At 44.7% G+C, this 12949-nt stretch overlaps 1 long non-coding RNA gene and 1 pseudogene across 1 annotated transcript in view; both read right to left on the bottom strand.

Moving 5' to 3' along the window:
* Positions 1-12949, bottom strand: part of LOC132656909 (uncharacterized) — a 63675-nt gene that overhangs the window by 36101 nt on the left and 14625 nt on the right. The gene's annotated exons all lie outside the window — the stretch shown is intronic.
* Positions 8187-10942, bottom strand: LOC132657051 (non-histone chromosomal protein HMG-17-like; annotated as a pseudogene).

Raw genomic sequence — 12949 nt, forward strand, 5'->3', positions numbered from 1 at the left:
TCTGCCGCTTGACTTGCTGTCATCTTGGATAGATTACTTCACTGGGCTTCTGCTGACCTGCAGGGCTTGAATAGTTTGATGTGATTCACGCGGCTCTTACTCCCTGCTGTCTGTTAGGCGATGACTTCACTGTCTGTCTTAGTTGGGGTTTCCACTGCTGCAATGAAACACCGAGACCAAAACAGCAGGTAGAGGAGTGAAGGGTTTGTTTGGCTTATACTTCTAGATCATAGTCCACCACTGGAGGAAGTCAGGACAGGGACTCAAGCAGGCCCGGAACCTGGAGACAGGAGCTGATGCAGAGGTCATGGAGGGGTGCTGCTTACTGGCTTGCTTCCCAACATTTAAAGTTAATTGTTTAATTTTACATCCCAACTGCAATTTCTGTTCCCTGCTCTCCTCCCAGCCTCCACCACCCAACCCACCCCTCCTCTGTTTCTCTTCAGAAAAGGGTCATTAGTTCTCCAGTGTCAAAGCAATCCACCCCAACTGACAGGGTCCCTGTGGCGACAACAGCAGTGCATGCTAGTCGTTCTCCTGAGGGCTAACGGCAGGACAAGGAAGCTGGCTACAACAGACCGGGCGGAGGTGTGCGGAAGAATGCTGGCACTCTACCAGTGGTGATGGGCACCTTGCCTAGTGCAGGATGGCTGTCAAAGATTGTCGGTTTCTGTACTCGAGGAGGGCAAAATGAGTCCTCCCCCCTTTTACTTTTACAACAACGTCCTGTACATGACACACTGTAGAAGCAATCTGAATTCACATGACAGGAGGCAGAGTTCACCATATCTTCCGGGATAGCTACGACTGAGTAGAATTTGCTTATGGACTCGGATCCTTGGGCAGCCATGTTCCCTGAAGCTGTCCCTCCCATTGCCTCTCTCTGACCAGCACATGAACTCTCCACTGGAACATTTTTCTTTCTCCATTGTCACCTATAAATTCTTCAAAAGGCCAGACCTATATCTTGCTCCCTTCAAAAGGTTTCCCGGAGCCCCCCTGGCCAGGATTAATTTATTTATACTCCAGAAGCTCTCTGTACTTCTGTCATAATTTATCACAGCACAGAGGAAGCATGAACTTTGAAGTTACAAAGCACCGAGTTCAAAGCCTGTTTTGTTTTGTTGTTTTCCCCCTGTGTGCTGACGATCCAAATGTGAGAAAGTCTTCCTTTCCAGAAGGTAGAGAATAATGTCTGTTCCTTGTGGCTATAGAATAAATTAAATCTACAGAAAGGAACATATCGTGATTCACAGAAATGGCTGATTATTCTTGCTCTGTAGAACCATTCAATGGGAATTTTGCAAAGCAGAGATAGTCTTTCCCTTACCTTTGCTTTTGCCTTACCTGTTTGGATGGGGATAGCAGGAAGCGAGGCAAGAGGAATGAAGAGGAGAATAAAAACAGAACACAAAGATATGTGTGCTTTAAAATGTCACAATGAAACCCATCCCCTTGCATGCTAATAATAAGCTACTTAAAAAGCATCATAGGGAACAGGAGTGAATTAAAAGGGAGGAAAAACAGTTATTAATTTGACCACCACTGTGATTATCTAGTGTTCATTTCTGGAAAGAACTTCTGAGATGAATCTCAGAACTGCTCCTCTGAGAGAAAAAAAGAGGGAAACATTATCCTCTGGCTTCTAACCATATGAAGATGGACCTGTCTTCATGGCTATTAACTACACTCACTCCCATTTTGTTCATGGGTGGCAGGTGGCTTCCTAATGGTATCTGACAGCTGATCGTCAGCTGGGAACAACAATGATGAGTTGCGAGTGAAGCAGCTTCTTTTTTGTGCAATGCCATTTGAAGCCTGTCCAGAACTGGTTGATAGAATAATGGCCAGGTGTGCCGGAGTGCTGGATAGTTTTGATCCATCTGGGAAGATGTGTCATCTGGAAAGAAGACATCTTACTCCAGGAAATGCTTCCATAGAATTGGCCTGCAGGCAAGTCACACATAGAAATCAGTATAATAAATTCCACCACTTTCACTTACAGTCCTTATGGCCATGGCTGATCTCACCACTGTTACCCAGCTACTTACTCTTTCCTTGGTCATGGTGGGTCTCGTTCACATGGTTTTCTAGTGTGTCCACGAGTTTTTCTGCTGTCTGTTTACCAGGTCTAATTAGAACAATGCCATCAATTTGAGAGTCGTATTTTGTGGAATGTTAAGATCGTGAAAATCGCTGCAGGTTCTAGGGGAACAGGTATTACGGAAGCCCTGGTGTAAACACGTACCGTCATCCTTTCCGTGTGGGAGTGAGCTGCTTTGATTCTCCTTACTGATGGAGGCTGAGAAGAAAACAAACTTGCCAGATCAATAACAGCATACCTAGTATGGAGGATGTCATGTTCTTTTCTGGGAAATACCATGTCCGAAATAGCAGAGATGACATAGCCAGCCATGATCCACAGTTTTTAGCTTGTGTAGCGCCTACATCAGTGATTGCCTGAGACTATAATGGACATCGATGTTCCTGCACATTGCATCCACGTGTGTGCACGTACACATGGAAGACAGAAACTCTCCATGTTACTTTTCGGGACAAGGGCTCTCACTGTACCTGGAGTTCACCGAAGTCATCCAAGCTGGCCGGCAGGCAAGCTAGAGGGACACACTTGCCTTTGCCTCCCCAGAGCTGGGATGCGTGCCACTGCACGTGCCACTGTGTGCTAAGGCTCTGAGCTAAGATCTTCATGCTTGAGCAACAAACATTTTCCCGACTAGCGTTTCCTCAGCCTGCTTCTGCACACGCAGGGTCTTTGACGGTGTTGCTAACCTCTGCAGACCTTCCCAATACATTTTATTCCATTGATATGTTGACATCCCATGTCCTTGGTCATTTATTGGACTGAAATCTTATTTCAAATCTAGCTAAAGGAAGAAAACCATTGTGTGTATTTTTTGTTTAAAATACTGAGATGTTTGCTGAATTTGCTCCAAAACCTTCTTTCCAGGAATGTAATTGTGCTTGAACATCTTCTTGATGATGGGGAAGTGAGTCCTCAGTGTGTGACATTCGGATGGGTTTCACCAGATTGCTAAGAATTGGGATGAAGTTAGCTTTAAATTATAGGATTTGGGGATGGAGAGACAGCTCAGAGGTTAAGAGCACTGGCTGTTCTTCCAAGGGTCCTGAGTACAATTCCCAGCAACCACATGGTGGCTCATAACCATCTGTAATCAGATCTGGTGCCCTCTTCTGGCCTTCAGGCATACATGCAGGCAGAACACTGTATAAACAGTAAATTAATTAAAACACACACACACACGCACACACACACACACACACACACACACACACGTAATTTGGAGCAAAGTAGGAAGCCAAGGCAGTATTAGGTGAGTTTAATTGCCCTTCTGGGGTCGCTTCTTCCCTTGGGACAGTGTCTTAAGAAACAGACACTGTTTCGCACTAGGCTAGACTAGAAGAAATGAAGCTTAGCCAGGTGGGTGAATTAACACAATCTTAGTCCAGCGATGAGTGCAGGAGAAAAGGACCCTCCAAGATGGTTTTCGGTGAAACATCTCTCTTTTACTTAGTGAGATAGGGGAAGTGGGTAGGAGATTTCAGAGTGAGAGAACATCACTCTGGGCTGGGGCTGAGGTGCTGGAAATATTTCATTTGCATGGAGAGGGATTCCAGGTGCTAGCTGGAATAAAAAAAAAAATGGGTTTTTTTGTTTGTTTGTTTTTTAATAAAGAAATAGGAAGTTTTAAGCTGAACCTAGCCACCAGGCTACAGGACTACCTCAAGGGTGGCAGAGGTAGGGGTTGCAGGCTATGTGCACACAGGCCCAGAACAGGGAGGGAGAGTCCTTCTTGCCAGTCTCAAGATGAGATTTTCAGGGTTTGGAGAGGCCTTGAGAGAAACTGGCTAAATAAGCCTGACCAACTCCACGACAGGCTTCATTTTCTTGCTAGACAGAACAGGAGTAAGAGTTACAGGAAAAACCACAGAAAAGGGGCAAACAATCCAAAACAGTGAAAACATCTGGCCTGGGGAAGGTAAGGTTGCTTAAGTACCAGTTTGAAAAGCAGCTAAGTCCTGACCAGGGTCATGTAGCCTCCCTAGGCACCTGCCAGTCCTGATTGGGGTTACACAGCCAATCCCAACCGACTTCACATAGCCACGTTAAGAATTCCCCCTTTTGGCTTTAAAAGGGGCCTTTGAGCCCCCCTCAAACGCTTTTTGCTTTTACATACTACTTAAATCTGGGTCTTTCCTTCAGCGAATTCCAGACCCTAACACCCTCACCCTCACCCCTGCTCCTGGCTGGCTTCCTCAGTCACAGTGCCCCACATTCAGTAACCGAGAGAAAGGCACAGATCCTAACACCATGGACTGAGTGTGGGGGGTGGGCGGTGGAGAGTGAGGGGTGTTGGGAGGCATTGGGGTGGGGACAGGCTTTGCCATGGAAGTGTTCCTTGTCCCCCTTTCTTAACTGTGCATCTGTAGTCATGGCCTCAGACATCACCATGGGCTTGGGTGGCATTACAGGTGGCTCAGATCGGTATGGCTCCCAGAGGCAGCATGGCTCACACGCATCAGCATGGCTCCTGGCGGCAGTACAGACCACAGACATCCCGTGGCCCTCCGTGGGAGCACAGAAAATGGATGTCAACACAGAGCTGGCCACAGTAAGACCACACACCGAGACATGGCTCTTAGCATCGGCACAGGCCATGGAAATCACTATGGCCCCAGGTGGTAGCTCGTGTCAAGTTCCTAAAACACCAACGGCGACAGAAGTGCAGTTGGTCTTATAAAGTGATGAGGCCAAAGAAGCAGTGCAGTTTGACTGCAGCCTATAGTTAAAGCAGAACCTATTTTTTTTGCTTCAGACACTTCTTAGAACTGAATGTGTCCTGTATTACTTGTTTAAAAGGACATGAGGGATGTGCCTTCAGACAGTGTAGGCGGCCTCCAAAGAGGCGGAGTGTGCGCGCGTGTGTTTGAGGGGGTGATGGGAACAACTTGTTTCTAACTTTAGAGAAGACATGTTAACACGTTTGAGCATCATGCCCATAAGTATCACACGTCTATCAGGCCACTAACGCTTCTCAGAATTCATTTTCTTCCCTGTGGTGTGCCTGCTGTCTTATTAAGGCGTTTAGGAGGCTGTTTCTTCGTCTGCCCATCAAGTACACTTAGTATCGTGTGACCAGTGCAGTGCGCCACTGTGACGTCCGGCAGATGCTAGAGCAAGTATTTCTCCATGTTTTTATCATGAGAGAAAATAGAGCCCACAAAGCTGTGAAACAAGACCTTGCTGGCATACTCTGCTCCCTGAAGTGTATAAGGAAGTCACTTTCGATGACACTTGATAATAGGAAAATAAATTATTTAGGTCAATATCTGCATGCCGGGTTCCAGACTGAAAATATTATCCCAGTGAGTTTTCACTGTTAACTTGACACAACTTGATGGAACTTAACTGGAGTTATGGGGAAGAAAGCTATGAAAATGGCCTTTTTTGATGGCTCCTGCCTCTAGGTTCTTGTGTGGAGTTCCTTTCCTGACTTCCTTCTGTGATGGACTGTTTGGACTGAAATTATAAGCTGAAATAAGCACTTTCCTCATCAAAATTGCTTTTTTGTTATGGTGTTTGTCACGGCACCAAAAAAAAAACAAACTGCGACAGAACTCACCCCCTTCAGGTGTGAATAAATGCATTCTCCAAGACCAGTCTGGCTTTTCATCAACCTCCAAATGAAAAAGATGAATGGAAACATTTAGTTATTAGTAAATTTTTATTCAGGGGGAGTCTGGTTCCCTTAGAGCAGGATAAAGCTGATGTTTGTACCGGCAAATTTTTGTATGGGATTTTGCTCCCATAACTTTTGCTTAAATATTCCCACTCAATGACTTAAGTTCCCACTTCTCCTCTCTCAAAGCTTTGAGAGAACACAGAGAATCTTAAAGGCGTCATGCATTCAGCTGACATACCACAGCCTGCACAATCAGGTTCTGTGTTTTTTTGTTTTTGTTTTTTTAGGTTCTGTGTTTAATTACATTTTTTTTCTGTACCTAACAGATCTAAGATGGTGGCACACAGGGGATGGGGAGGTGGTTCAGGTGGTGAAGTGCTCGCCTAACAAGCTGAGTCATCTGAGTTTATGTCCTCAGCATCCCCACAAAAATGGCACAGAGTGGCCCACAGCAGAACTCTAGTTCCAGGGAAGCAGAAACTGACAGGTCCCCGGGTGGTTGACTCGCCAGCCAGCCAAAGCCCAGGTTCACTGAGAGATCTTATGGATCTCAGAAATAACGATGGATAGCAACTGTGGGAGACCTGACGTTGGTGTCTGGCCTCGAGAGCACACACACATGGGCACGTGCACCCACAGAGATGTGTGCATGTACATGAGCATGTATTTGCACGCATGCACACACACACAAACACACAAGGACACGCATATACCATAGTATTTCCAGAAATGCTCTGTGTTGTACATTCAATGGCTTACATTTGTCCTTTTCTCTCCATTTGCCCTCCAGGGTTATTTTATAAGACACGGTCATTCTAAGTCATGTGACTTCGCACTCAACATCGTTGCCATAGTCACTAAACGCCATGACCATCTTCCAGGATACCTCATCTGCATTACACCTCACGCTCAGGAGTAATCTCAGACCCAGTCTTTCTACCTAACAAGAAAGCTGTCCCTGTGATCTTTCTTTTGTCCTGTGGTGGATCCACTCCCTTTTAAATTGTTAGTTACGTTAGTCAGGAGCCTGGGAGGAAAGAGATGGAACCCAAAGAGATAATCGAAGTAAGTTTAATGAAGCTATGATTTATGTTAATACAACAGGATTAGGGAAACTGTAGAGTACCACAGCAGCCAGCAGCAGAGCCATTTCCAGGCAGGAAAGAAGTAGAGAGAAGAGGCCGATTCAAACCAGTACAAGAGACAGTATTAGGGGAGGCCTTCCTGCAGGGGAATGTGGCCTTTGATAAAGGAACCAGTAACCTGTCACTGGAATGAGGTGCAGCCAAGAGAATTTGTCTATTAGCCCTTCTCTTGCATTTTCAAGTCTTGTGTCATTGCTTCTCATTGATCAGGTCCAACTGGAAACCCAGTTAGCGCTGGTGATAAAGGTCAAGAGTGGGAAAAGATGGAGAATGGATCCGAAAAAAGCACATAAGGACTATACAGCCTCACCAGTTCCTCTTTATTCCCCATTGGTGCTTACTGCTGTCTCCTCCCATTCCCCCCCCCACACACACACACTAAAACCTCATTTCTCTAGATAAAGTATACATACAAACCAGTTAGGAACGTCTGTCTTTACTACAAGTTTCCAATTCATATTCTTCAGTCCTGGTTAGCATGTGCTAGCCTATCTTGAGAGGGAGGGAGGAGTCAGCCCCAGAGAAAGGACCTAGACAAAACTAGATGATGTGGTGATTAGCTAGACAACCTGTTTGGATGGTGTTGAGGGCTCAGATCCTATCTGGGAACAGGACAGAAGGTCAGCTAGACTCACCTTCTCCAACAGAGACTACATAGGCAAGGAGCTTCATGTTCCTACAGCTCCTTTTCAGTCAAAAAGTGTTAAGCATCTCTTAAGTACTGACCTGAAGATTGAAGGGCAGTGTTAAAGGAAAAAAGAAAAGTATACCTCCTCCTGGAACTAAGGTAAATGAGAGGAAAGAGAAGTTAGATATTTTAATTCATGTGACTTACTAAGTACTACGATAAAACATGCTGTAGGGAAGGATGGAAGATGGTGAACTTGTAGCAGGAGATCCTAGTGTTTTAGACTAGTTGGGGAAGACTTCTCATGGAGACAAACTTATCTCTGAGTCTTCAGTCCAAAAGTGTGAGAGCCAAGATGCCTTGCGGGTACTACTCCTTTGAGGTGGCTAACTATTAGAGAAGTGTCGGTACCAGGCCTGGGCAGGAGACGACAGATCAAAAGGCTGGCATTTAGAGGAGCCAGGAGCTGTTTCTGTGGTATGTGTGGTTGCCTGTGGTAGCTCCATTTTCATTTTGTTGGTTGCTAGGATCTACATGTGTGCTTGTGTGACAATGATAGATGGAGACAGAAAGAGAAAGAACATGTTTGCTTTTGACCCCACTGGGTTTTTTGTTTGTTGTTGTTTGTTGTTTTGTTTTGTGACAATTCGTATCTGTCTTTATTCAAGATACTTTTCACAATCATGGCACTTTAGGCAGTACACACAGGTACATAATCATTAGTGGTATGACAGGACTTTTAAACTCCTTCTTCTGTGGATTTGTCAAAATCAAAAGGGCATTATAAAATCTAATGACACCTTCATCTGCACATGCAGTTGACAGTCCACATTCAGGGTGCCGTTTAATCACCTTCCACAAACTGACTCAGACTTCCAGGAAGTGAAATGAAGATGGCAGAGCAATCGGTCTGCAGACCCACAGTCTCTTAGAAAAGGAACCACTGCCCTTTTGAGGGTTGCCATGCCAGTGACATCGCTGCAAAGCCCTGGCTGCCTGACAGATGGCTGAGACCAGTTGAAGGGAGTCAGGTCCAGGCTGGATTCTGGATTTAAGAGAGTAAAGTAAAATTTTATGGTAGGGGTAGAAGAGGACATACAATTTAATTCAAAAGTTTCTCACACCATCCAGGCATTTTGTGCCAAGGTCACTAGGTGTGTCCATCTCAGGGAATCTCCCTTTATGGGAGTCAAGAGGAAGTCTCTAAAAACTAGGAGGGGACGGAGTTTTCTCTTCAGTGAGCCAGCTCTGGTGACAGTCTGTGAATAACATCTGTTCCTCCCTCCATAAAACAATGAAGTGCTCTGTGTGTTAACGAGATAGCTTACGAAAGCAAAGCAAAATTATGCAATTTTGTAAAATGTGATTAAAAATATTATTTCAAACTGTTCAGTTCCCCAGGAGTACAGTTATGGAAAATGCACACACTTTCCTTGGCATCTTCAGCTTTCTTTGCCTGGTCTGTTTTGGCAACCCTGTTGCCTGCAGGATTACCGGAACCCTTGGCAACATCAGCTTTCCCTTTCTGCCCTTTGAGCACGTTCTCTGCCTTCTTTGCGGGGCCTCTTATAGGCTTGAGGGAAGCATGGTTAGTTGGTAACCTTTGCAGATCTTCTCTGTGGCTTGTTCTTCTGGTTGGCTTTACTGCCTTTAGCATGCCCTTCGGCCTTCCTTCTGGGCATGGCAGCAGAACTAGGGAGGGAACATGAGAGTTGATGTCCAGAGGCACTCAGTTTGGGCCCTCACTTTTTCTTCCTCCTTACTTAAAACTTACCAGTTCCAACTTTTAAGCCTGGAATGCAATCTCAGACAGTAAGAGCAGATCTGGGGAAGGAAGCATGTTTGTTCATGTCAGTAATCCCAGTACTTGGGAGGCAAAGGCAGGAGGAAGGATCACTGTGGGTTGAGGCCTGGCTGAGACACCTCGCATTTCCAGGTTGGCTTGTGCTGCGGGGTGAGACACTGTGTCAAAACTGCACAAGGATCTGAGGTAATCCAGACACATGCTAATCTCTCTTCTGTTACCTGTGCGCACCTCTTCCTCGTTGGTTCCTAAGTCTGCTCAGCTTTTGACCCGCTAACTAAGGGACCACTAACTAAAGACTGAGAGCACGAACTCTGAGGTCACTGTGTTGCTCAGGGTTCTTTAAAGAAACAGAACTGACCAAGGGTGTTCATTAGAATGGTTTACAGGATGCAGTCTGGGTGGTCCAACAACGGCTGTGTCTCACGGGAGAGACGGAGAACCCGGCAGTTGCTCAGTCTGAGAGGCTGATGTCTCAGCATTCCCAACCTGGCACGCAACGACTGAGGATTCCTGGAGAGCTGCTGGTCTTCAGTCTTCCTTGGAATCCCAAAGAAGTAGGTGCTAGTATCTGGGAAGGAATGCCTCCACAGCAGGATAGATGGCGTAGCCGATGAGGGTGAGGGCAAGCAGGCACGAAGCGAAGTTTCCTTCCTCCATGTTCTCTCCTCCGGGCTGCTACCAGAAGGTGTGGTCCGCATGCAGGGTGGTTCTTCCTGCCTCAGGTAATCTGATGAAGAAAATCCCTCCGGAGTGTCCAGAGGCTTGTGTTTTAGTTCAGGGCAGATGCAGGCAAATCGAAGACCAAGATTACCCGCCAGAGTCACCTAACACTAGGTTCCATTCCTACCTTCCCTAATGATTATGACCTGGGCGTGATTTGGGGTAAAGTCCCCGATGGGTCCCTTTCTCGACTGCGAAACGAAGGATGATAACGGGACCTGCCGCTTCAGGCTTTGGTGAGAATAAAGTGTGATGCACCGCTCTAAATGGAAGCTCTGGTGATTGTCACCTAGTGGGATTACTTTCCCCCTTCACACTGCGCACCTGACAAGACAAACTCACGTTGAATTTAAGACTCATCAGACCCGGTCACTAGACTCTCGGGGTCTTCCCGCTGACCACTGCCTCACAGCCACATCATCTGCCCTCATACCCTGGCTGTGCCGAGCAGCGACGACCAGCCATCAACTCTCATCCACCCGTGACTTCCAGCACCCTCTCAGCCTCTCCCTCGCCCCTCTCCCTCATTTGCTACAAATAGTTCCTAACAGGAATTTACTATTTTTGTGGGCTATTTTTGGAACAAATCTATGTGATTTCCTTGGAACTTTAAACTTATATGACTATGACGCTACACATTTCTGCCTCTGGAAGAAAGACAAAGATAACGACCTGCTCTGTACTGATGATGACGATGACTCTTTGTCTATGGTTTGGGGGCCTAGCTGTGGACGAAACGTTTCCTCAGCCTAGAACAATATGTCCTTTGAGGTTCTCCCAGAGATACAAAAAGCAAGCTAATTGAGAAAATAGCAACTTCTAATCTCACATGATTTGCAGGTTCTGTTGAAGGACCCAAGATGGGTCTGATGTTCACAAGGCTGATGTTCAGCAACAACAGAAACAAGAAGAGCACAACACAAGGTTGGTGGAAAGAAAGAAAGAAAGAAAGAAAGAAAGAAAGAAAGAAAGAAAGAAAGAAAAGGGTCTTTATTTTCTCTATGTTTTAATTTTTAGGATTTATTTGGGTTAGATTTTTGCTTAGTTTCTGGGTCCAAAAATAAGGCCCTTAGCTAGACATAATATTTTATTGGAACACTGAGGACATGTTATTTTAGGTTCTTATTATTTTGAGACAGGGTCTTGCTATGTAGCTCTGGCTGGCATGGAACTTGTTATGTAGGCCAGTTTGGCCTCAGACTCAGTGCCTCTGCCTCCCACATGCTGGCACTGCAGGTGAGTGCCATCTCATCCAGCATACAATAGGCATTTTAACACAACATCCTTCTAACTTGATTTTGAAATGATTTTTAGATATGCAGACAAATTATAAAGACACTACAGCGAATGCTTGCATCTCTTTCACCTGCCTTCTCCTGATGTTAATAGTACCAGATGCACATAGGTTCATCAAACCCAGGAAGACACCCCAACACACCATTTAGCTAAACTGCATACTATTTAAAATTTCCAACTTCTCCACTTGCATTTTTGTTTTGACTCCAGGACTCAGTGGAATACTATGTTGCATCTGGTCATGAGGATGGCAAGTTCTCCAGTCTGCAACTATTTCTCAGACTTGCTTGTCTTTCCGTTCACTGAACACTGTTGAAAAGCATTAATCAGGCTGGTCACCTTTAATCCCAGCACTCAGGAGGCAGAGGCAGGCAGATCTTTAAATTTGAGGCCAGCCTGGTCTACAGAGTGAGTTCTAGGACAGCCAAGGCTACACAAAAAACAACCTGTCTCAAACAAACAAACAAACAAACAAACAAAAGCACTAGTCAGATGTCTTACAGAAAATCTCTCAGTTTTGGATTAAGCAATATTTTCTTGTAATTTAACTGGAGTTAAGGAATTTTCATAATAACACAGAGGAAAAGAACCCCTTTCATTGTAGGGTGTCAATGATACATAATAACAATATGTAGCCATCAAGTTTTTACTGAAAACACCAATCTTGATCACTTGGTTAAAGCGGTGTCTGCCAGATTCCTCTACTGTAAAATGACTTCACTTTCTTCTTTTTCATACTTTGAGTTCATTAGAAATGAGTTACTAAGTTTAGTTAACATTCAAGGTCCAGGTTGTGTTTTAGACATGAAAGTACCATTCAAAAAGGCCTCATGTTGAATGCTTGGACCCCAGGTAGTTGTGCCTTTAAAAGGGGATTGGATTATAAGAGTGGTAATTTCATTGGTGAGTTAATTCATTGATGAATTCACAGCTAAATGAACTCTAGGTTAGAAGGCCTCATTCAGAGAAAGTGAGTCATCAGGTATGTACCTCAGAGGGATACATTTTTGTCCCTGGATCCTTTCTCTATGTCAGCTTCTTTGCTTTCCATGGAATCAGCAACTTTCCCGCCATGCCCTTCAGCCATGACGCTTCTTCCTTGGAGCCAGATAACCAGAGGTTGCAACCTTTAAAACTGTGAGTCAAAATAAATCTTTCATCCTGTGTTGTTGTTTAAAAGTATTCTCTCACCGTGGCAAAACGTGGTGACAAACTGTTTTACCTCTCGATGGGAAGGTATCAAAGAATGTGTGGACTGCATTAAAATAAGCAGAACATTTAATATAGACCTTGAGGCTATCTATGCAACTGTTCTCTTCCTTGATAAAATTTGACTCACTGGTTTTAGCATTTATTCTTAAGTCTTGTCCTTAACAATGATTACCAATATGTTCAAATGCCCTAGTTAATTCCACATTTATCAATTGGTGCTTTTTAATTTTTCTGTTACAAAGACTTTTCCCTTTGTCTGTTTATTTATTCAGTCATGATACCATTACTTATGTCTATGTCCATAACAATATGGATCAATGGATATTTATTTTATTTTATTGTGCTTAATCGAATATGAAGTTTAATAATTTTGTTTCAAGATTGGCTAATTGATTTCTGTATTATCTAGCCAGCTACC

Source organism: Meriones unguiculatus, chromosome 10, assembly GCF_030254825.1.
Source record: "Meriones unguiculatus strain TT.TT164.6M chromosome 10, Bangor_MerUng_6.1, whole genome shotgun sequence".
NCBI lineage: Eukaryota > Metazoa > Chordata > Mammalia > Rodentia > Muridae > Meriones > Meriones unguiculatus.